Source organism: Microcaecilia unicolor, chromosome 9 (assembly GCF_901765095.1).
Source record: "Microcaecilia unicolor chromosome 9, aMicUni1.1, whole genome shotgun sequence".
Taxonomy (NCBI): Eukaryota; Metazoa; Chordata; class Amphibia; order Gymnophiona; family Siphonopidae; genus Microcaecilia; species Microcaecilia unicolor.
This window is the reverse complement of record NC_044039.1, coordinates 177,502,944-177,526,354: the sequence shown is the minus strand read 5'-3', so window position 1 is coordinate 177,526,354 and position 23,411 is coordinate 177,502,944. Positions and strand designations below refer to the sequence as shown.

Below are 23,411 nucleotides of genomic sequence, written 5' to 3'. Positions count from 1 at the left end.
GTTCCAGGGCAGAGAGAGCAGGTAACCAGCGGCGCTGACACCCCCCAGCGGCGTGCACCCGGGTTGGACCGCCCCACTGCCCCCCCTTCCTACGCCACTGGGCTGTATCAAATATTCTCATTTGATTCGTCCCTGGATAGTGTGCCGAATACATTGTTTGTATTCATCCAAATAGTGATTTAAATTTGAATACGGATAATCTGGGGCTATGACTTCACGTTGCTTCTTTTATTATTTGTTATGTTAAAGTTCAATGCCCATTATTCATTTTCGATATTTGTATTTGGCCGCGTAACATTTTTCATTATTCATATCCCCCATTTCTATATAAGGTGTGGTGCACACCCAATTTACATAGACACAGACAAGATAAGGAAACAACTGCGAGATGTGTACCTGGGAGCATTTATTTGAAGTCCACCGCAGTGCCCCCTAGGGTGCCCCATTGCTCTCCTGGAATGTCTGGGGGACCAGTCTGCTAAAAATGCTGGCCCCTCCTACATCTCAATGGCTTGATTTTCTTTGGTTTTCACTTGTGCGTTGTATTTTTTTTTTTAATGACCTGAAAAGATAAACACACAGAGCACAAAACCTTGTTACAAATGGTATTTTCAACAAAAAAAAAAGATAGATGTTTTGCTTTTTTGAAAATGGTTACATTTGCTATTTGTATTTGGGACATTCCATTGCCATAAAGGAATTTGACAGTGATGTTTTCCATAGTTTTGAGTCTTTTAATCAAAGAGACCTTGACACCTGCCAGGAGGGATTTGTAATAGCCCATGCCATTAAAAAAAGAAAGAAAGAAAGAAGTAAAAAGCTGGATGTCTTTAGCTGCAAGGAAATGTTTTAGTGAGCAAATTTTCCTTATGGAGCAGAAAATGGAAATTCAACTATGTGACCTTCTATTTTACATTGACTCTGTGGCATTTTGAAACTAGTCTAATGTTCTTTTACTGACCCACCAGGCTTTCTGTACTGGCTTACCACAACACCTACCCTCCCTTATGACGTCCCATACATCAATCTGTACATCCTATCATATCCTCACAGGTTTTTCAACTGTGGCTTCTTTCATCCACAGAAATTTGACTAGAGGTCACCAGTAGAGAAAATTTGTCCCCGTCCCCGTCCCCACCCCATCTCTGTGGGTTCTGTCCCCACCCCATCCCCACAGGCCCCTTCTCCATCCCTGTCCCATCCCCGCAGGCCCTGTCTCTGTCCCCGTCCTCGCCCCATCCCCTTGGGCTCTGTTCTCATCTGCAGAAGCCTCAAACACTTATGATTTTATAATTAAATCTTTTTGTTAAAGTATAAAAAGGAATATACTGTGCAACTGTTGTGTATAAATTACAAATAGAAAACAATAATAACTAGCAACTATAATAACCCTCCCACCACCACCACCACCCCTCTACCCTTCCAATCACAACAATAGCTGACTTCTACTACCCCAAGGAATCCTAATCCACCCTGTTAAATTGTCCAGGGGTACAAAATGCAACCTTTCTGTATGCCCTATAGGGGAGAACTATGGAGTAGAGGAGTAGCCTAGTGATTAATGCAGTGGACTTTGATCCAGGGGGGAACTGAGTTCAATTCCCACTGCAGCTCCTTGTGACTCTGGGCAAGTCACTTAACCCCCCATTGTTCCTAGTACAAAATAAGTACCTAAATATAAGTAAACCACTTTGAATGTAGTTGTAAAAACATCTGAAAGGCAGTACATCAAGCCCCATTTCCCTTTCCCCTATGAAGCACTGATTTTTTAATCTGTGGATGAATAAGAAGTCATCAACAATCTCAGGATTCAGTCTAGCTCTCCTGTCTTCCACAGTCCCTCCTGCAATAGAAGATGTGCTGGTAGCAGGATGTACAGGATCCCCCATACAAATTTTGCTAGCTGTGGCCAGCATGTTTGCTTGTTTTTCCAAAAAACTAAAATATTGTTGTCTGCATCAATCAAACATAAATAATAGTCCAGTTCATTAAAAGGCTTCAAAGTAGAAAGTGAAAAGGGGACAAAGTTTGTCCCCATCCTCACTGGCTCTGTTCCCCGTCCTCAGGAGTCTGTCCCCGTCCCTATGGGCTTTGTCCCTGTCCCCATCCCCTCAGTTACTGCAGGTCCCCATCCTCATGTCATTCTCTCATTCTCCAGTCACAAGCAGTGGCGTAGGAAGGGGGGGCGGTGGGGCGGTCAGCCCCGGGTGCACGCCGCTGGGGGGGTGTTGTCTCCATTGGTTCCTTGCTCCCTCTGCCCCGGAACAGGTTACTTCCTGTTCCGGGGCAGAGAGAGCAAGGAACCAATGGAGTCGACGCAGCTCCCAGCGACGTGGACTAGGGGACGAATCGGCCCTCCCGCCCGCCCCTCGCTTCTAAACTAAGTAAGAATGCGCTCCGGGAGAGGGGGCGCGCCGGAGGGGGGCGCGCCGAGGGGGGGGCGCCATGCTGCACCCGTGGGGGGTGCGCAGCGGCGACCCACCCCGGGTGTCAGCCGCCCTCGCTACGGCACTGGTCACAAGGAAGACATCATTCTCATATTTGTCCTTGAGATAGTCTAAATCCCTGGTTACTTGCTTCTTGAACTTATTGTGTTATATTCTGTACATTATTATGTTTTATTCACTTTATTGTTTGTTTGTAAGCCACATTGAACTTGAGTCTATTTCGGGCTAATGTGGGGTATAAATGTCATGAATGAATAAATAAATAAATATTTGCCCCTACTTTGACATGGCCTCTCTGTAAAAGTTAGAGATGAACACAGTTACTGTAAAGTGAAGTTGCCTAGAATTTGTACCTCTTTTGCTGCATGTTCCCCTAACTTCTTGGGTACTTTTCTGGACATCTCCAAGGGGCTCTTCTAGTTCCTGAGCCCTCAGCTGGGTTGGCCCTATGTTTTTCCAGCCTTTTGTGTCCTGCAGACAGAACCTAGTTCCTCAGTGGCTGGAGATTGTATATATATTAGATGACCTCATTGTGCTTATCCGCATCTCTTTAATAATAATGTTATATTGCTGACTGCTCACATATAGCAAGTATTATCCCATTGAATTTGTTTATGTGCTGTAAACAGATTTGCTGTTTCTTATGAAAGACGGTCAATCAAATGCAAAAAACCTGAAACCTTTGCATGAAATTAGATGGAAAATGCTTTTGAGGTATAGAGCAAAAGGGAGGAAAATAGTCAATTTTCCAGGTGAAATATTTTGACTGTGTGGATATTCTTAAAAGCCTTTTTGGTTATGTTGAACTACATTTATCCTATTTCTTGAATGCAATCTATAATTTAGGATGGCTTATATAAACAGGAGAGGAGATCCCATTAAATTGTTTCACTTTAATGGAGCCTTTATGCCCTGACTCATACTATAAGTATTTGGTGAAAATGATTTACAACAACCACACAAAGTGCTAGTTGCCAATAAGCAAACTGATCATAGCACAAATAACAATACAACATGCCAAATTTTCTAACGATATTAAGCTGAAATGAAGCAGTGTGATTGTAGCCCTTTTTATTAACTTGATTGAATGGAAAGAAATTTTATTTTTGGCATGCTAAGATACAAATCAACATACAAAATATCACCTACATAAGTACAATTGCCATACTGGGAAAGACCAAAGGTCCATCAAGCCCAGCATCCTGTTTCCAACAGTGGCCAATCCAGGTCACAAATACCCGGCAAGATCCCAAAAAGGTACAAAACACTTTATACTGCTTATCCCAGAAATAGTGGATTTTCCCCAAGTCCATTTAATAACGGTCTATGGACTTTTCCTTTAGGAAGCCGTCCAAACCTTTTTTAAACTCCTATCTATATTAAGATTTACTTAGGGCTCCTTTTACTAAGCGGTGGCAAGCCCAACGCGGGCTTACCGCTAGCTATACAGGAAGTACCACCGGGCTACCGCAGCAGCCCAGCGGTACTTCCCACCCCTAGCGTGCCATCATTTCCTGTGCTACAAAATTTTACTTATTTTTGTAGTGCCGGAGTGTACCCGGCGGTAATCGGGCAGTGCCGCGCGCTGCCTGGTTACCACTGGGTTAATACGGGAACCCTTACCACCACCTCAATGGGTGGCAGTAAGGGGTCCCCCAAAATGGCTGCGCGGCAAGTGCTTTACTTGCCACACTGCCATTTCCTGCAGGAAGGCGAGACTTTCCTTTTACCAGCTGCGATAAAAGGGGGGCTCGGCATGTAAAATACTTGCCAATGCCAGTGCCAGCCCCCTTTTGCCGCAGTTTGGTAAAAGGGGTCCTTAATTATTCCAGGATGAAATGGATTCATTACTAGGATATGTGAAACATATTAACCTTATTGATGCAATTCATATAAACTTGGGAGGTCTTTGGAGAAGCATCTACACATGGTAATAACAGCTTTTAGACATGAAGATTGTGTAAATGGCAAAATGTCAGAAATCCATTACTTATACATATAAAAGCCCTGGGACACAGATTTCAAGAGGGGGTGAGTTAAGCGTCCAAAACACTGTACATACAGCAGGCAGATCTATAACTTGGTGCCAGGATGTAGACGCTAATTCTATAATGGCATTTAGGCCCAAATGTGCAGGTCTTCCATGCCAGGGGGGGGGAGAGGTCTGGGTGTTCTTTGTGCTGCGGGGGGGGGGGGGGGGGGGTTACTGTCATGGCGGGGAGGAGGATCAGGCAATTACTGTCATAGTTAGGGGGTCAGGTGTGATCGGGGGTTACTGTCATGGTGGGGAGGGGAGGTCAAATGCTTGTCAGATGCTGTCAAAGGGTAGGTGATGCCAGGGAGAAAATAGGTTGTGGTACTGGGGGGGAAAGCAGGGGATCTGTCATGTGGGGGCAACAATTTTGGGATTAATGGCTTTGCAGATGGAGCAGCAATTTTAGAAAGCTCATCTATGCGGAGGGGGGAGGGAGTATCTTTGTTTTCCCCATGTCCAGCTTTGTAAAATCGCTGCTCCCTCTTGATACAGAGGGTCTGGGATGTGCTGCCCTGTTCTTATTGTACAAGAGGCTGTACGTTTGCAGGGCCTCTTGTAAAATAGTATGGGAATTCCACACATCCTGTCTGAATGCTTGAATCCCCCTCCACACACCCTTTCTAAAATCTGCCTTCACATCACCCCTGTGAGTTGAACTGTATCTCAAAACAAGTATTTGACCTAATTTTTTGTTCATCTGTCAACAAGTTATAGATATATAACCCCTTTCAGGCTCGGAACCCTTACAGTGGCTATTTTCTGTTTTATGGCAAGTGAGGAGACAACTTCAGGGAGACAACGCTGTAATTTTCAGGTTTCTCTCTCTGGAATTATTAGGATTCCAAGATGGGTCTAGTTAAACTGGGCGGCCTTTTTGACTCCAAGATCCACTCACATTCCCTTATTTCCTTAGTGTAGGCCATATGTTTTTGCTCTGACCCACAAAGTTGATCAAAAGTCTTTAAGGGGTCCTTTTACTAAGGTGCACTGAAAAATGGCTTGTAGTAGTGTAGGCACGGGTTTTGGCCAATCCATTTTTCAGTGCGCCTGTAACAAAGGCCTTTTTAAAATTTTTGCCGAAAATGGAAGTGTGGCAAAATCAAAATTGCCATGTGTCCATTTTGGGTCTGCAACCTTACCGCCAGCCATTGACCTAGCAGTAAAGTCTCACACGGTAACTGGGCAGTAATGACCTATGCGCCAAATGCCACTTGACGCGCGTCCAAAAATCATTTCAGCCGCACGTATTGGACGCATGGCAAAAATGAAATTACCGCAAGAGCCATGTGGTAGCCGTGTGGTAACTCAATTTTGGCACACGTTGGGCGCGTGTAGTTGCTTAGGCGGCTTAGTAAAAGGACCCCTAAAGGACTTACAAGAAAAAAACAGTGGCATAATATCAAATTTTACTGTTTTACATATGGAATAGGTTTAAAACACAGAAGGTTTCTGGCATTGCTCCATAGCCAGCTGAGCGTTGTTAGCTTGGGCTGCAGCTCTGAACAGTGTTGATAGACTTATATCTCATGATTTAACAGCTTTTCTCTATATGCAGTAATTGAGGGCAGCATGTAAAGATACCCAAAAGTGTTTGACTCAGAAATGTAGGGTGTGAGAAATGGATTATTCCCTCTGGCAATTTTTTTGGGAGAACACATTTTCTTGCAGATTTTTTGCCTCTTGCAAACTATAAATGACTGCCAGGTTTTACCTTATTGTCTGTGTGTGTGAAATTTTTCTCTGTTTCTCACTCTGTCCTAGAGGAAAAGGAGGGCAATTTTTAAAAGCTCTTACGTTTGCAAAGTTATCTGGGTAGGTTTGCAACACATAGAGCTCAGTCATTTATTTTTGAAAATTAGCTAGTGTGTGAACTAAAAAACACCTGCGAACTTTGCACCTGTTGATTGTGTGGCCAGCAGAAGGGAAGGGGGAAATAGTGTGCATACGTTCGGAAATGTCCATTCTAACGTACCCTAGAAACATCTCCTTTCAATCTGGCCAAAACTACTTGCACTCCACACTCCTCTACTTAAGATGGAAGCTTGAACAAACTTTTTTCCAGGCAGATAATGGCAGGTTTTCAAACCTTCTCTCCACAAATGGGTATGCTGTCTGTGTTTTTCTTGGAAAGGAATATGGAAGGAAGGTACAAGGTAGCTGTTGATGGTGCTGGTGCTGTGTATATGTACTGCCATTGGCTGCTGGTGCTTACCAATGTTTCAGCCCAATCCAGGCATAGTTTGCCTGCTTTGTTTGGGGGAATAAGGGGTAGGAAACTCAGTTTATGCTGGGAGAGGGTTACTTTCCCACTCTCCATTTTCCCAGCCTCTCGGATTGGCAACAATTAGCTTCCTCTTCTCCCCTCCCACCCTCTCTTCCACACATACACATTCACTCATACTATTGCTCATACTCACCTCCTCCAAGGTCTGCCACCACCAACCTCATCCTTATCCACCTGTTCAGCTGTAGCTGCAGCAGAGTGATACAATAACATATTTTCACACCTTGATATTTCTTTATATATTCTTATCATCTTTCTTTATTTATCTTTTTATGTAAATTTATTTTCATTGCTCTAGCCGTTCCTTATTAATTCATTGTGGGGTCCTTTTACTAAGGTGCGCTGACAATGGGATGCGCTAGTGTAGGCGCATGTTTTGGGTATGCGCAGATCCATTTTTCAGCGTGCCTGTAAAAAAGGCCTTTTTTTTACATTTTTGCCGAAAATGGACATGTGGCAAAATAAAAATTGGCATGTGTCCATTTTGGGTCTGAGACCTTACCACCACCCTTGACAAAGTGGTACGGTCTCATGCAGTAACCATGTGGTAATCATCTACACACGTAGAATGATGATTACCGCCCAGTTTCCGCCATGCACATGAAACTAAAAATTATTTTCCGGCGCAATGTAGCGGATGCACGTAAAAAATGAAATTACCACCCGGGCCAGGCGGTGGTAACTGGGTGGTAACTCCAAATTGACACAGTAGGACATGCATACCCGCCTATGCAGCATAGTAAAAGGGCCCCTGTATCTTTTTCCACATTCCTTCTGTCTTCTGATTTTAAAGTTTTTTCTTTTTATCCATTTTATTCTCTTGGCATATCCTCTAGATTTTTCCATCCTCTTGTCATCTCTCTTTTGCTTACATGTTCCATTTCTTTTGTTGTACCATTGTGTTGCGTTTTTCTTTATCCTACCTGTACTCTTCCATTCTCTTCTCTCTTTCCTGCTGTATTTTCACACACACTCCTTGCTCCTCACCTCCCCACTCGTTTACCTTTCTACAGCTCTTCATAATTCCCTCATCTTTCATCTCATTTGCATTTCCTCCTCAATCTCTCCCTCTTTACTTCTCTCTTCTACACCACTCTCCCTCTTTCCTTCTAGCTCCACTTTTGCCCCTTCCCACTTATCTCTCCTCCTCACCCTTCTCTCACACTTCTTCATCTCCTTTTCTCTCATATCTCTCTTTTCCCCCTCCTCACCTTCTTCTCATCTTGCCTTTACTCATCTCTCTTTCCTCATTTATCTCCCCCTCCTCAAACCTTTACCTATCTCTCTCCTTTTTCCCTTCTGTCATCTTCCTGTCCCTCCTCTTTCCTTCCCCACTCCCCACACTTTTCTTTCCCTCCATCCTCTTGGCACTCTCTCTCTCCATCGTCATTCCTCTCATCACTCACTCACTCACCTCTCCCTCATCCTCTCTGACATACTACATCCCCCACCCCCTTGACATGATCTGTCTCCCTTTTCCTCCCTTTCCTAGTGCTCTTTCTCTCTCTTTCCTGGCTCACTCTATTACCCCTTCCTCCCAAAGTCCAGCATCTCTCACTCTCCCTCTTCCTCCCCAACTCCACCAGGTGCAGCACCTTTCTCTCTTCTTCTTCACCCCCGCCCCCTTCCCAAGTCCAGTGTCTATCCCTGTTCTTCACCCCTACCCTCAAGCCTATCAGCAGCTCTCTTCCTGGTATGGCAGTGACAGCAAATTTTAAAACAGTAATTAGTACCAGGAACCCGGACCTTTGAGCTCCTGTGCTACTGAAGGCTCTGCTGCATTCCATCCCATACATCAATAGGAAGTACAAGTAAGAGAGGACAGGATGGCAGAACCTTCAATGTCCCAAGAACACGAAGTCTCTGCAGTGTGCTTGCTACTGTTTTTAAATTTGCTGTCTTTACCCCGGCAGGAAGGGAGGTTTGAAAGGGAAAGGTGCTAGGCCATGAAGCAGGCGGGGGAGGAGAGAACAGAAAAAGGGACAGCACCAGCAGCAGGGAGGCAAATTTAAAATTTAGATGAGCTAGGAACTGTAGGAGTATTTACCTGAGATCCGCACCTTTGCTGGTCTTGGCCTATACAGCCATTGTTATACAGCTTGTGGCCTGTATGCATCAGTAACTAGCTTTGTCAAAGGAACATTAGTGCTGAGCATAGCAAGATGATTTCATCCAAGGACATATTCTGTGTTGCAAACTAGCCCGTTATCTCCTGGGAAGATTGGAGGAGAAAGACACACATGGCTCCAGGAGTATGTGAGCAGACAGGGAAGTTTGCATGCCATCGAACAAAGGCTCGCTTCTTGACCATGAAGCTGGCTGGACATTATTACACCATCTGTGATTGGTCCACAGGTATCATCTGACCCTTGGATACCAAAAGTTTGGACTGAAGAGGAGAAGAAGGAAAGGAGATGACCGGAAGACTTGCAGGTGGATAGAAGGATTGAGAAAAGCCAGAGACTGATTTTCCTAAACACCGGTGAACTGCATACCTTGTAACAATCTCACAAGGTTAGCTCAGCTATAATATAAGGCCTTATCTAAGACTGTGCCCTCTCCATCCAGAATACAGATCTCGGACTTTATTCCTAGACTGAGAGACTTGCTGAGTCTTCAGCTTGAGTCTAAGAGGCAGATGCAGCAACCAAACGTAAAAAAATCTAAATCGTTAAAGTCCCTAACGATTTTAAAATAACAAAAAATGCACCAAAAAAAAAAGTCACACATGCTGAGATCGGTATTGAAACGTACAATGTATCAAAGAATCACAATACACATCGTTAATCGGCCCCCAAATCATGCGCAGAGCAGCCAAGCGTTATGTTAGCTGCTCTGCGCATGCCACAAACAGTCAAAACACAGTCAAATCACAAGCACATGGCTCCCAATCAAATAAAAAAAGGGTCGGGAGGGGGCAAGGGCGCTCATCAGGAGCGTCCTGTACGGACGGCCTTGCCCCCCCCCCCCCCCCCCCCGCTGCTCCCCACTTTCCGCCGCTCCCCCCACCCTGAAAAAGCAAAATGCTAGCTGCCCCGGTCCCCCTCCCTTCCTCACTACTCTCTCACCTCAGCTCCGCCTCCTGACATCCTCCGTCCTGTGCCCCGCGGGCGCAGCAGGAGAAAGACGCGCCATCGAAGCTGGGCGAAGGCAGCCATCAGCTTTCTTCTTGCCCGTGCAGCGCCTTCGGACAGAGGAGAGAGGCGCTGCACGGGCCCGGTAAGAGGGAGGGGGGCCCGATGGAGGAGGGGAATGGCGGCGACGACCCCAAAAGGGGGCGGGGCACAGGACGGAGGATGTCAGGAGGCGGAGCTGAGGTGAGAGAGTAGTGAGGAAGGGAGGGGGACCGGGGCGGCTAGCATTTTGCTTTTTCGGGGTGGGGGGAGCGGCGGAAAGTGGGGAGCAGCGGGGGGGGGGGGCAAGGCCGTCCGTACAGGACGCTCCTGATGAGCGCCCTTGCCCCCTCCCAATCCTTTTTTTATTTTTTTATTTGATGTGCTTTCTGACGTCCTTTGGACCAATCACAGCGCTTTTAGCTCTGCTAATGCGCTGGGATTGGCTCAAAGTTTGTTTATTTTTTCACTTAATGATTTTTCCTAGCACAGAGCTGTCCTAACGAGAGGTCCAGACCTCTCGTTAGATTTCCTGCCTTTTTCCTACGTAAAGGCAATCGGAAAAGGTTAGTGCATGTCGTTTCAATGGGGTTTTCACACTAATTGCTCATCTCCATTCCGTTTTCGTTAGCTGCTGGCTTCCTCGGTAAAAGCCCTTTGATGCATGCAACGGATCAAATTTTCCTCGTTGGAGGGTCATTAAAGGCTCATTTAGCTTTAGTGCATCTGCCTCAAAGAGGAGGAATCCGCTTCTTTACCATTGGAAGTCTGCCACAGACTGCAAGGTGAGATAACAGGATTTACTACCTATGGTAATGGGGATAATTAGTCCTTGGCTTTGTCTGTGACAGATGGGTTTTATGTCATGACTTATGGTCTTTGCATTTAGCTGCTAACTGTATTTTTCTTAAGTTGTGTGGATATCAGTATTGTGATTGGTTGTGTAATCACTCATTTAGATAGTCCATTAGGATAATCATATTTCATTATCTATATTTTGGGTGGTATATATTTTTTATAGCAAGTTATTTTGTATTTTGCTTGGCATTTTGCTTCAGAACTATCTCTCTATATAAAAGCAACACCAACGTTCTATGAAGCCTCCAGCCGGAAGTGTGAAGGGGGCGAGATATCCAGTTTCCCTATGAGTGTCTGCCCCGCCCTCTCTGTAACACAGTCAGTGAAGGAAAACAGCAGAGCACGAAATCAAATCGCTGGCTCTGTAACAGTGAAGGACTCAGAGGGGGGAGGGGAGAGAGGCCAGAGGGCAGGGACACACACACTCCCACATGCACACAGAAGAAAACATTGCTAGCCCCCCGTTTCATTTGCATCAGAAACGGGGCTTTTTTACTAGTTTATATATATATATTTCTTTACTCAATAAATAATATATATTCCATCTGTGGCATTGTTCCTTTTTCCAGCACAACTAGCTTGCCATTGGGCCAAAGAGGTACGCTTCCCCTAGACACGAGTCCAGAATAAATGCTATTTAGTAGTGTTCTGACAGCTAAGTACCTCTGGATGTATATTAGGAGTTGTCCTCCTGTATATAGCATTGTTACAGAACCAAGTGGCCTTCCCCTTGTAGAACAAGTAGAAGTAAATTGATTGTTTACTCGTTCCAAAAGTACAAAGACTAGGGGACACTTGAGGAAGTTACATGGAAATACTTTTAAAACAAATAGGAGGAAATATTTTTTTCACTCAAGCTCTGGAACTCTTTGCCAGAGGATGTAGTAACAGTAGTTAGTGTATCTGGGTTTAAAAAATGTTTGGACAGGTTCCTGGAGGAAAAGTTCATAGTCTGCTATTGAGACAGGCATGGAGAAGAATCTGCTTGCCCTGGGATTGGTAGCATGGATTGTTGCTGCTAATTGGGTTTCTGCCAGATACTTGTGATCTGGCTTGGCCACTGTTTGTAAAACAGGATACTGGGCTAGATAGGCCATTGGTTTGACCCAGTATGGCTACTCTTATGTTCTTTTTGATGGTGGGTGCTTGAAGGAGCAGGAGCAACTGAAGATCACTTCTGCTCCCCACTAGACCACCAGGGAAACCCCAGTAAGAGTCAGGGGTGACAGGGGCTACTGATGGAGTTAGGCAGTGAGGAGGACTACTGATGGTGTCAGGGGGTGAGGACGACTACTGATGGTGTCAGAAGGTGAGGAGAATTGCTAATGGAGTCAGGCAGTGAGGAGGACTACTGATGGTGTCAGGGGGTGAGGACGACTACTGATGGAGTCAAGCGGTGAGAAGGACTACTGATGGAGTCAGGTGGTGAGGACGATTACTGATGGAGTCAAGCAATGAGGAGGACTACTGATGATGTCAGAGGGTAAGGGATACTGATGGAGCTTTCTGAAGTGATATACAAGTACTCATGTAAATGCCTCTCTTCACATGTGGAAATATTTCTATAATAACCTCCTTCGGCTACTAGCGGCAGCAAAGAGATTAATAGGCTCTAGAGAAAAAAATTTAAAAAAAAAAAGCAGAAGCAAGAAAACTTGACTGGGTAGTTTTAAGACATGCTTGCCATAAATAACCAATTTCCACGGATGATTAGGAAAGCCATTAGCAGCCATAGAGAGTCTGCTGCAGCAGAGGACGCCAGCAAATAGACTTGGCAACTGACTTACCATGACAGTCTCCCTGAGAGGGCACCACGGTAACTTAAGCTCAAGTCTCTTTCATCTTGGTCATTTCATGCTACAACAAGACAATTCTGTGGAACCATTTTGTCATGGCTGAAAAAAAACCCTGAGCACGTTGTTGCTTTCGAGAAGTAAATCACATTAGAAGTGAGTGTTTTTCAAACCAAGTTGACGATTCTGCCGTGACCCTTGCCAACAATGAATCCTGTGAGCTATAAATCGCTTGAACTATGCAAATAATAGTGTTTGGATCTCTCCAATTACATTCTTCTGCTTCTTTTTTTCTTTTTCTTTGTATTTTGTCTTGAACTTTGAGGGAAAGTGACAGTGATTATTATCTTGTGTGGGACTGACTTGGCTCCGTGCCTTCTGCACTGAGTTGGATCACAGGCTGTCAGCAGAAGGCAAGAGGGTCACATTTCATTATTGGATTAGGGCATGGCTTTTTACCAATTTACATTAATCATAGGTAACTTGAGTAGCTTCATTGTCAATGTTTTGACCCTTAGGACAAGTTCTAACCTACTAATGCTCTGAAGTCAGCCCTGTAAGGAGGGGCTCTTGCAAATCCAGGACTAGTGAAAAGTTTCCATGGATCGCATGGCAGCTCTGGATAACATGGCCAGTCCTAGCAGGCAGTTATCAAAGCAGATGCGAGCCAAACCTGTGCTGGAAGTGTGACATTGGTTTTTCAAACAAATTTCATAAACACTTAGCTATAACTGTCTGTTTTTACTTCATGTGTAGTTCAAATATATACTAAAGGATGCCAGGCTCTATATCAGGCCATCCATAGGCATATTTCACAGCCAGATTATAAATATCTACTGTTATAAAATGAATCAGATCACACTAATATTAGGTAGGGTTCATATCACTATCAAGTCATCAAAGCATTTTCAGCTTCTAAACCACTTCAGTGTATACTGCATTAATTACTCCTAGGAAGAGTTTTTCAAGACCCACCTTTTCTGCATATCTAATATTACCCAATGCAAAACCAGTATTAATAAGGCTACGATGAGCACTCTGAGTCCGAATAAAACTCACATGTAGTATGTAGAAGAAGGATAAAGCCCCATGTGGCAACAACAAAATGAAGCAGTGAAGCAATGAGGTAGATGAAACCAAACCAAGAAATCAGTAAAGCCGTTATTGTTCAATTCATCAACCTGCGTTTGTGGCACAGAAAAAGGACTTAAAGAGTTAACACGGCCACGTTTCAGCAAATGATGCCTGCGTCAGGAGTTGTACAGCTCTGTGATGTATCACAAGCAATATTTGGAGACTATTGGTGATGTCACAAGGGAATCCAACTAAGTTAGGATCAGTGAAAGCTTTTTCTGACTCTTTGAAGTCTAAACCTTGTCCACTTCCGTTTGTATTCTACAACAGCTTCTCCCACTGGAGCCCAAGGTTGGCTGTTCATGAATGATCATCACCAAACATTGTTTGTGACATATCACAGAGCTGTACATTTCCTGACTCAGGCATTGTTTGATAGACCATGTCAAGTCTGAGTCCTTTTATCTGTGCCATGAATACTGGTTGATGAATTGAACAATAAAGGCTTTACTGATTTCTTGGTTTGGTTCCATCTACCTTATTTCCTCTTTGCTTTACTTTGTTAAAACTCATGTGTGACAGCTATAAATAAATGTAGCCAGCCTCTCATGGGGGAGCAAGGGTGACCACAGAGGTCCTATAGAAGGTGACTGGAGAGTTAAGTGGGTGGCCAACCAGTATATCAATAGGGGCACGACAATATAAAGATTTATGGAGTAAGATTGCCAATGTAGAGGGATTACTGGTGGACCCTTCCCTTGATAATACTGTAGGGTAAAGTACTAGCAGACACTTTGAGGGGTGCGGGAGCGGTAGAGTAATGGTCTCAACATGGCACTGTGCAGCAGGACATGTTAGCATATTAGGTGGAGTGGACGGGGGGGGGGGGGGGGTTGCTACACTAAAGGGGGGGGATAAATAAAGGCAAAAAGCTGAAGTGTCTCGTTTAATGTTATTTGATGTATATGTGTTATAACCCTGTGGATGTTGATGGAAAGGCTAATATGTTGTTTCATTCACTGATGGGAAATGACGAGGGGAGGGGGGCTGAGGTGTATTGATGTTTTGTGCACTAAGAACTCAATAAAAATACTTTAAAAAACAAAACAAATAGAGGACCATGTTGATAGAGGGAGGCAAAGTTCAAGGCCTTAGGAGGAGTAAAATTAAAAGGACAGAAAGTTTAAAAGGCATATGGACAACAGTACATATGTTAAATAAAATCATCTTTACTGGCCACACCCCCTTGAATTTACACAATGTAGGATTTACGCGCGGAGCATTATAGAATACGATCTGCCCACAAATCCCAATTATTTAAGTGGTATAAGTGGAGGGTCGGAATGGATGAAGATTGCGTGTTGTCCTGCTCGATCATAGTCATGCTGTGTTGGTAGGTGAAGAGGGTTACGTGGGGTCATTGGGGTAGGCCTTTTTGAAGAGGTTGGTTTTAATGATTTCCTGAAGTTCAAGTGGTCGTGGATTGTTTTCATAGCTTTTGGGAGCCCATTCCATAGTTGTGCCAATTAAGGACAATTAACATCAATAATTGGTTGTTAGAAGTTAATTATTGGCACTGATTGGCTCGTTAATTAAGTTGCATGCACAAATTGGCAATGTGTGCTGATTTGCACACACAACTTTTTAACATATTTATAAATGATCTAGAGATGGGAGTAACTAGTGAGGTAATTCAATTCGCTGATGACACAAAGTTATTCAAAGTTGTTAAATCGCAGGAGGATTGTGAAAAATTACAAGAGGACCTTACGAGACTGGGAGACTGGGCGTCTAAATGGCAGATGACATTTAATGTGAGCAAGTGCAAAGTGATGCATGTGGGAAAGAGGAACCCGAATTATAGCTACGTGATGCAAGGTTCCACGTTAGGAGTCACGGACCAAGAACGGGATCTAGGTGTCGTCGTTGATGATACGTTGAAACCTTCTGCTCAGTGTGTTGCTGCGGCTAAGAAAGCAAATAGAATGTTAGGTGTTATTAGGAAACAAACAAAAATAAGGACGTTATAATGTCTTTGTATCGCACCATGGTGCGACCGCACCTCGAATATTGTGTTCAATTCTGGTCGCCACATCTCAAAAAAGATATAGTGGAATTAGAAAAGGTGCAGAGAAGGGCGACGAAAATGATATAGGATGGTACGACTTCCCTATGAGGAAAGGCTAAAGCGGCTAGGGTTCTTCAGCTTGGAGAAAAGGCGGCTGAGGGGAGATATGATAGAGGTCCATAAAATAATGAGTGGAGTGGAACGGGTAGATGTGAAGCATCTGTTTACTCTTTCAAAAAATACTAGGACTAGGGGGCATATGATGAAGCTACAATGTAGTAAATTTAAAACGAATCAGAGAAAATGTTTCTTCACTCAACGTATAATTAAACTCTGGAATTCGTTGCCAGAGAATGTGGTAAAGGCGGTTAGCTTAGCGGAGTTTTTAAAAGGTTTGGACGGCTTCCTAAAGAAAAAGTCCATAGACCATTATTAAATGGACTTGGAGAAAATCCACTATTTCTGAGATAAGCAGTATAGAATGTTTTGTACTTTTTTGGGATCTTTCCAGGTATTTGTGGCCTGGATTGGCAACTGTTGGAAGCAGGATGCTCGGCTTGATGGACCTTTGGTCTTTCCCAGTATGGCAATACTTATGAACTTAACTTTAGTCACCTATCTTTGGGCACCATTTATAGAATCTAGACCCATCTAGGAAGAAGACACCATTGAATATCCACCTTCTATAATTAAAAATGTTCACATATAACAACTGCCTTGAATTTCACAAAACACTTCTGCAGTCAGTGCACCACTGAGTCCGTATGTGCTTTTGAATATCAACTGCCTTGTGTCCGCTCACCTCATGATTACAGCAGGGACTTGGGCTGGTGAAGAGTGTTCTTTTGCAGACTGGGAAAGGGGTGTGCAAGGGGGGCTTGAATACCAATAGGGAAAGGAAATTTGCACAGGAGTTGATAGGAAAAAATGTCAGGGTAAAGAGGTCCAAGTGACAACTGAAACATAACAGCACACGAAAAGAATCCACAGAGACTACAAGCAGAGAAATATGTTGTGAAAGGTGAATGCTGACAGGAAATTTCCAAAATGCTACAGCAATGGCTGGGAAACTGTTTCATCATCTGTCAGCTTTCATAGTAGCACAGTAGATGACAGCAGATAAAGACCTCTACAGTCCATCCAGTTTTCCCAACAAGACAAACTTATTACATAGGGTATGATGCGATAATCCATATTCACACTCCATCTTGATTTGTCCCTGTCATTTTCAGGACATAGACCATAGAAGTCTGACTGGCACTGTCCTTGTTCTAAAACTGCTGAAGTTGTCCTTGAAGCCCCTGAAAAGCTCCACTCCAGCCCATCCAAATCTATTCAACCACGATCAGGGCACAGACCATAGAAGTCTGCCCAGCACTGGCCTTGTTATTATTGTGGGTGGTGGGGAAGCAGAAATAGGGACCAGTTATGGGGATTTCAAGAACCTGATGCTCAAGATTGATGATCTTCCCAGCTTGAGGGCACTAATGGTTATAAAGGAAGCACAGGCTTGCTTTCTACACCAAATGTTTTGTGATTCACCTCTCACCTCTTGGGGACACACTGGTTGAGAACCACTGAACTAGAGGGAAGTGTGTTCCATAGTGTAGGTCCCGTGACATTAAAGATATGAGTCTGAATTGTCTAAACAGATGTGCCTAAAGGAGGGGATCAACAAACAATTTTGTTAAGAGGTATGTAATGTTCTAGAAGGTGAATAAGGGATAAGTAGGCAAGATAGAGTGGTTTGACTGAGTAACATACCCTATGTACCAACCAAATAATTTTAAATGTTATTCTGCTTGGATAAGCCTTGTTCTTCTCAGAGCAAAGAGGCAACATGGTTACATTTCCTCAACCCTGTAAGAAGTTTTATGGCCATGTTTTGTACTTAAGTTAAATCTGTGGATATCAGAACCTCTGAGACCATGCAGAAGGGAATTACACCAATCAGCTTGTTACAAGCAAATGGATAATAATTCTAAGAGCATTCTTGTTAAACAAGTTTCTCATGGAGTAGATCATATGCAAATTGAACAAAACATTTTTGATGATTTTTGATAAAATGTAATCAAAAGTTCAATGTTGGATCCAATTTAATTCCTAAGATTCTATCTGAAGAAGCAATGGGTATGATACAGCCTACCAACTGAAAAGGAATAATAGGTATTGGGGGATCTTTCCAAGAAAGAATCATTGCTCTGGATTTCTCAGAGTTTCTCTCTCGATGTGGCCCACCAAAGATCCACTGTTCTGTACTTTATTAATGCAACACTTTGAAAGGTGACCCCCCTAATCCAAAACTTAACTTGACAAACACCACAAACATCAAACACAGGAGTGCAGAGTGCACACCTAAACAAGTGAATAAAACCTGAGTGCAATGGTGCAAAGAACATTAAACTAACAGCTAGGCACCATTTCTTTTCCACAAATGGATTTGACTCAAAGGATTTTTCTGTTTTATGTAATTTGTCCCAGGGTCAGTGGACCATCTTTTTGCTTCAGAGGACCAAACAAACCAATCTTTATCCTTGCTACCCTATCTCCCTGATTGCTGATTCTTTTAACCTGGGGGCTAAATTTTGGTAGGGCCATGGCCCCTATAGCACACCTTGTTCTGCTGCCTATGAAAAGCCCTGTTTGTTTGTGCAGAAATCTCTTGGGGTCAAAAACATTTAGCTGCTCACTGCTGTATTTCTTCTGGCCACCACTTGATGTTGCCATATTAGCGTAACATCTCAGTGCCAGACCGCCCCCCCAACCCCCCCCCCCCCCCCCCCACACACACACACACTGGGTCTCCTGCTCCACAGAATAGTGTTGTCATCCAGTGTCCCAGGTAGTATGATGCAGGCTTACTTGATTTTTTTTAAATTTTATATTTTTTTTACAATTAGATAAGCATATTTCTATTTTTTTTTTTAATTTGGTCATGTTTACAGTCCTTATTCAAGCGTATGTTATAGTTTTCAGTGATAAATGTGCTTCGCCTATTCTAAAATGATCCCTAATACCTGAACTTCGAATGGGAGCTGTTCCCCAAAATACCCTTCTACCTGATTTTTCACATTCCACAACATTTGACAGGCTTATGCCCTCCAAGTTTAGAGCTGCAGCTAGTGAGGAGGGTCCTGTCTGGACAACTTGAGCTTTTCTTTTAATCTACTTTTGCTGTACTCAGATAATTTAACTTTGTCTCAAGAAAAGATAAAATGTAATATGCCCCCAGCAACTGAAGAAAATGTGTTTGTAGTAGAAAGAGCGAAAAAGCTACAAAACTTAGCATTAACTCCAAGAAAGACTGTCAGCTTAATGGAAAGCACATTTCTTCCTGTGCATGAGATTACATTACACAGCATAACTCATGTTTCTTTAGTTTACTTTTTTTTTTTTAAGTAATGAACGTGCTTTCTCAGAGAGGGGTACACTGGAGTTATCCTGCTGCAAATTAGGGGTGTGTACCAGGGGCGTAGCCACCATTGAGCGAGCCTGACAAATTGCCCAGGGCCATCTGAAATTGTACCCTCCCCTCCCCTCATCTCCTCTCCCCCCCCCCCCCCCCCCAGGCCTAGCTGTCTCTCCACTCCTCCCTCCCATATGCAAGCGTGGGTCTGGCATAGTCAATCTATGCCTCCCTGCCACAGTGGTCCTCAAAATTCTACAGTGCATGACAGAGGAAAGGCCCTGACAGAGCAGTTTTCAGTGCTGCTTCTGATGCAACCCACACAGTATTTGGAGGATGGGCGGCAGGCAGGTAGACAGATACTGGACCCAGGCGTGTGGAGGCGAGGGTAGAGGAACAATGGACAAGGTTGGGGAGGGAGAGAGCAGAGGGAAGAGAGAGAAAGAGACATACCTGGAGCAAAGGAGAAGAGGAGATGCTGGACCTTAGGGTGGGGCAGTTGAGGGAAGGGAGAGAGAGAGACCTGGAGCATAAGGGGAAGGGGAAGAGAGGGGCAGAAGATGGACTTCAAGTCATGAGAGGTACAGAGACTGGACTGGGGAGAGACACTGGCTCAACAGAGGGAGGGAGAGAAAGAAAGAGATGCCAGACTACAGAAGGTGGGTGGGGGGTCAGGGGGGCACAGAAGGAAGGGAAGGGAAAGGAGAAAAACCAGCCACGAGGAGGGACAGGGACACAAAAGAAATACTGACCCTGAACGGAGCATGGGGACAGAGAGACAGAGGGGAGACACAGGACAGGATGGATAGAGACACATAAGAAAGATGAATGGTGTAAATAGAGAGGAAATGTCAAAAGGACAGGAGACCCTGGAAAGAGTTAAGAAAAAAAACAGAAAAGCAGATGAGAGACACTAGCATCAAAGCAATGCTCAGAAAACAAAGATAGGGAAAAGAGTATTTTTTAAACATTTATTAATTGTAATGTCAGCTTTGGAAAATGTACATCCTCCCTCTCTCCCTGCCCTCCCCCAGTCCCTACTATCTTGGGAGTGATGGTGTTATAGGGGGGTCCATCTAATCCTAGCTACGTCACTGGTGTCCACACCATTTTTTGGTGCTTATTGAGGAGGGTCTGTCTGTCCATCCATATGTATAGTGGCATAAGTTCAAATACAGGCCCCCAAACAAAATTTTGCAGAGGATCTCCCATGCCATGGGGAAGAATGCTACTATGATCTTTACCCCCCTCCCCCCCCCCAAAAAAAAAGAGCAACCAAAATGATAAAAGGAATAGAACTCTCATCCACTCTCTCATTACCTCTCGCCTTGACTACTGCAACCTACTCCTCACCGGCCTCCCACTTAGCCATCTATCCCCCCTTCAGTCCATTCAGAACTCTGCCGCACGTCTTATCTTCCGCCTTAACCGATATACTCATATCACCCCTCTCCTCAAGTCACTTCACTGGCTTCCAATCAGATACCGAATACAGTTCAAGCTTCTCCTACTCACCTACAAATGCACTCAATCTGCAGCCCCTCCTTACCTCTCTACCCTCATCTCCCCTTACGTCCCTACCCGTAACCTCCGCTCTCAAGACAAATCCCTCTTTTCAGTACCCTTCTCCACCACCGCCAACTCTAGGCTTCGCCCTTTCTGCCTCGCCTCACCCCATGCTTGGAACAAACTCCCTGAGCCCATACGCCGGGCCCCCTCCCTACCCATCTTCAACTCATTGCTCAAAGCCCACCTCTTCAATGTCGCCTTCGGCACCTAATCACTTCATCTCTTCTCAGGAAATCTCATCTACCCCAACTTGACATTTCGTCTTTTAGATTGTAAGCTCTTCTGAGCAGGGACCGTCCTTATTCATTAATTTGTACAGCGCTGCGTAACCCTTGTAGCGCTCTAGAAATGTTAAGTAGTAGTAGTAGTAACTCCTCTCATATGAGGAAAGGCTAAGAGGTTAGGGCTCTTCAGCTTGGAAAAGAGATGGCTGAGGGGGTTATGATTGAGGTCTATAAAATCCTGAGTGGTATAGAACAGGTAGTAGTGAAAGTCGCCAGCCACAAATTGGAGTTTCCACGGACCCTGAAGCAGGACATTAAAGAGTGTGTGTCCGAAACCTGGGCCAGTGTCGGCAGTGGAATTGACGGAGTGGCGACTGGTCAAGGATGAATAAATTGACCGACAAGACAAGTGGTGTTTTCACCTAGAGTTATTTAAGACTGACTTTATTTCCAGGAGGTTTTTTGCCTGTGATGACAGATAGAACTCCTTTAAATCATTGAGCTGTATAGCCAAAAATACGGAGTCTGTTGAGGCTTTTTCCTCCAGTATAACACAGTAGTTATGTGAAGTGCGTTGTTGGGATTTAAGAAGATAGTACTGTAAGTAAAAAGTTCCTAACTAAAGCTCAAATATAGTTTGTAGGTGCTTCTGTGAACCTAGACAAGTGGCAGTTATTTTCCCAGCAGCACCACACATCCAAATATTAGCCTCCTCCCTCAGCTAGGTTCAAAGTTGCTAATCTACCTCTTAGTTTGTAGAGGGGATGCTCCTTTATAATGTGACGCAGTGTGTACCTTCCACGAGTGTATAATAGGTTTGACTCTGAGGCTCCAGTGCTAAAGTTTGGCTAGGCCTTAAACCGGGCCATTATTCACACAGCTTGGTAAAAGGACCCCTTACCATATTTCGTTGAAACCAACAGGTAGAAAAATCAGACTGGGTTCAAGGAGTTAATAATTGCCCATTTGAAGATACTTCCTACTAAAAAAAAAATAATAATAAAAAAATGTAGGACTGTAACCTCCCATTTCTTAGCAGTTTTAGGTTAGGGTCCCAAATCAATAAGTGTTCAAGTTCCAAGCACCATATCATTGTCATATTGAGTCTTGTGGGAGTGGATGTGGTGCACACCTTCTTCAGCAGGCTCTTTGCACTTCTGTGTATATATAGGTATTCCAAGTACTCCGTTGAATCATGTGTAAGGACAGTTCCCTAGTCTATGCCTGAAGAATGTATGGAGGACCATTCACATAAAGAGTTTATTGGCTTGGGACCAGGGCTGGGACCAGTAGAAACCAGGCGGCCATAGGCAGTTTACGACACATGCTACAAACTCCTTTCAGTCAATGAGAAAATCCACTCCAAACATGTCCTTTTGCTAAGGTACACTAGATTTAGTGCATGCTAACAATTAGCACATGCTAAATGCCTTGCAGCACATAAGAATATAATGGGCTGCATGGCATTTAGTGCACGCTAAATCCGTTAGCTCACCCTAGTAAAAGTATCCCCACAAGTTTGGCGTTCTGAACCAACAAATTTATTTTAAAGTCATTTTAGGCAACGAAATGGCACAATTATAACAACAGAGGCAGTAACTTTGGCAGAGACAGTAAGTTACATTTCTTACAAAGTCTCTTTCTCTCCTTCTTAACCTTTCTCTTCGTTATTCATTCCCTTAGCATTTCCCACTATGGGTACAGCAGATAGTATAAGTAGTTTTAAAGAAGATTATGCCTTACAGTTTTTGATGACGGTCCTGGGAGACTCAGGGATTCTGAGGTTCCAAAGTGGCAATTCAGGTGGTTGTGATCCTGGTCAGATGTGTGTCGGTCCCCAGGAGACAGGGAGCTGGAAGTAGCTATTTTTCAGCCTCTGGAGCTGTTCCAGGATACTATACAGATAACAGATGGTTCTGGTCACCTTGCCAGAAATACACAACTATACCCAGCTTCTCCATTTCACCTTTAACCCTGGGGTGTTTGCAGTGGAGTTCCCGTTCACACTGTCCTCATGAAAGTACATAACTTAAGTTGCTGTTCTGAGTGCTAAAGTTCCTAGTTCCTCTTTATAGATTTTCCTGGCTTGTGTAGTCAGGAATCTCTCTCTCTCTATCTCCTATTTTGTGCTTGGGCTTAGTTTGCTAGGGCCTTTCGGTTGGATGCCTCTCCCCTCACATGCAGGGTCAGTGGCTGGGGAAGCAGGAGCCCTAGCAAGTTCCCTCTAAAACTAGTCTCCTCCCTTGATGATAAAACCTATCACAGGGGAAACTTCTTCGCTCCGACAACTCTAGTAAAGCCTTAAAGTAAGGCCCTAGGGTCTCTACACATGCATGAAAATATAGGCTAAAATAATTTGGCAATGCCAATAATGCAGAGTATTCATATATTCATACATAGGTCTATAGATGGTTTCTGGTAATTTTCAAGTCATAATGAACAACAATCAGTTTCAGAGAGGATAAGTACATAAGTACATAAGTAGTGCCATACTGGGAAAGACCAAAGGTCCATCTAGCCCAGCATCCTGTCACCGACAG

The 23,411-nt window shown here is 44.0% G+C and overlaps 1 long non-coding RNA gene across 1 annotated transcript; it reads right to left on the bottom strand.

Moving 5' to 3' along the window:
- Positions 1 to 533: 533 nt before the first annotated feature.
- LOC115478197 lies at positions 534 to 22,870 on the bottom strand. The gene is made up of 3 exons (XR_003943459.1): positions 22,615 to 22,870; positions 6,900 to 6,954; positions 534 to 562 (listed from the first exon to the last, which is right to left on the bottom strand). It is a non-coding gene; the product is annotated as an uncharacterized LOC115478197 (long non-coding RNA).
- Between the last annotated feature and the right edge of the window lie 541 nt (positions 22,871 to 23,411).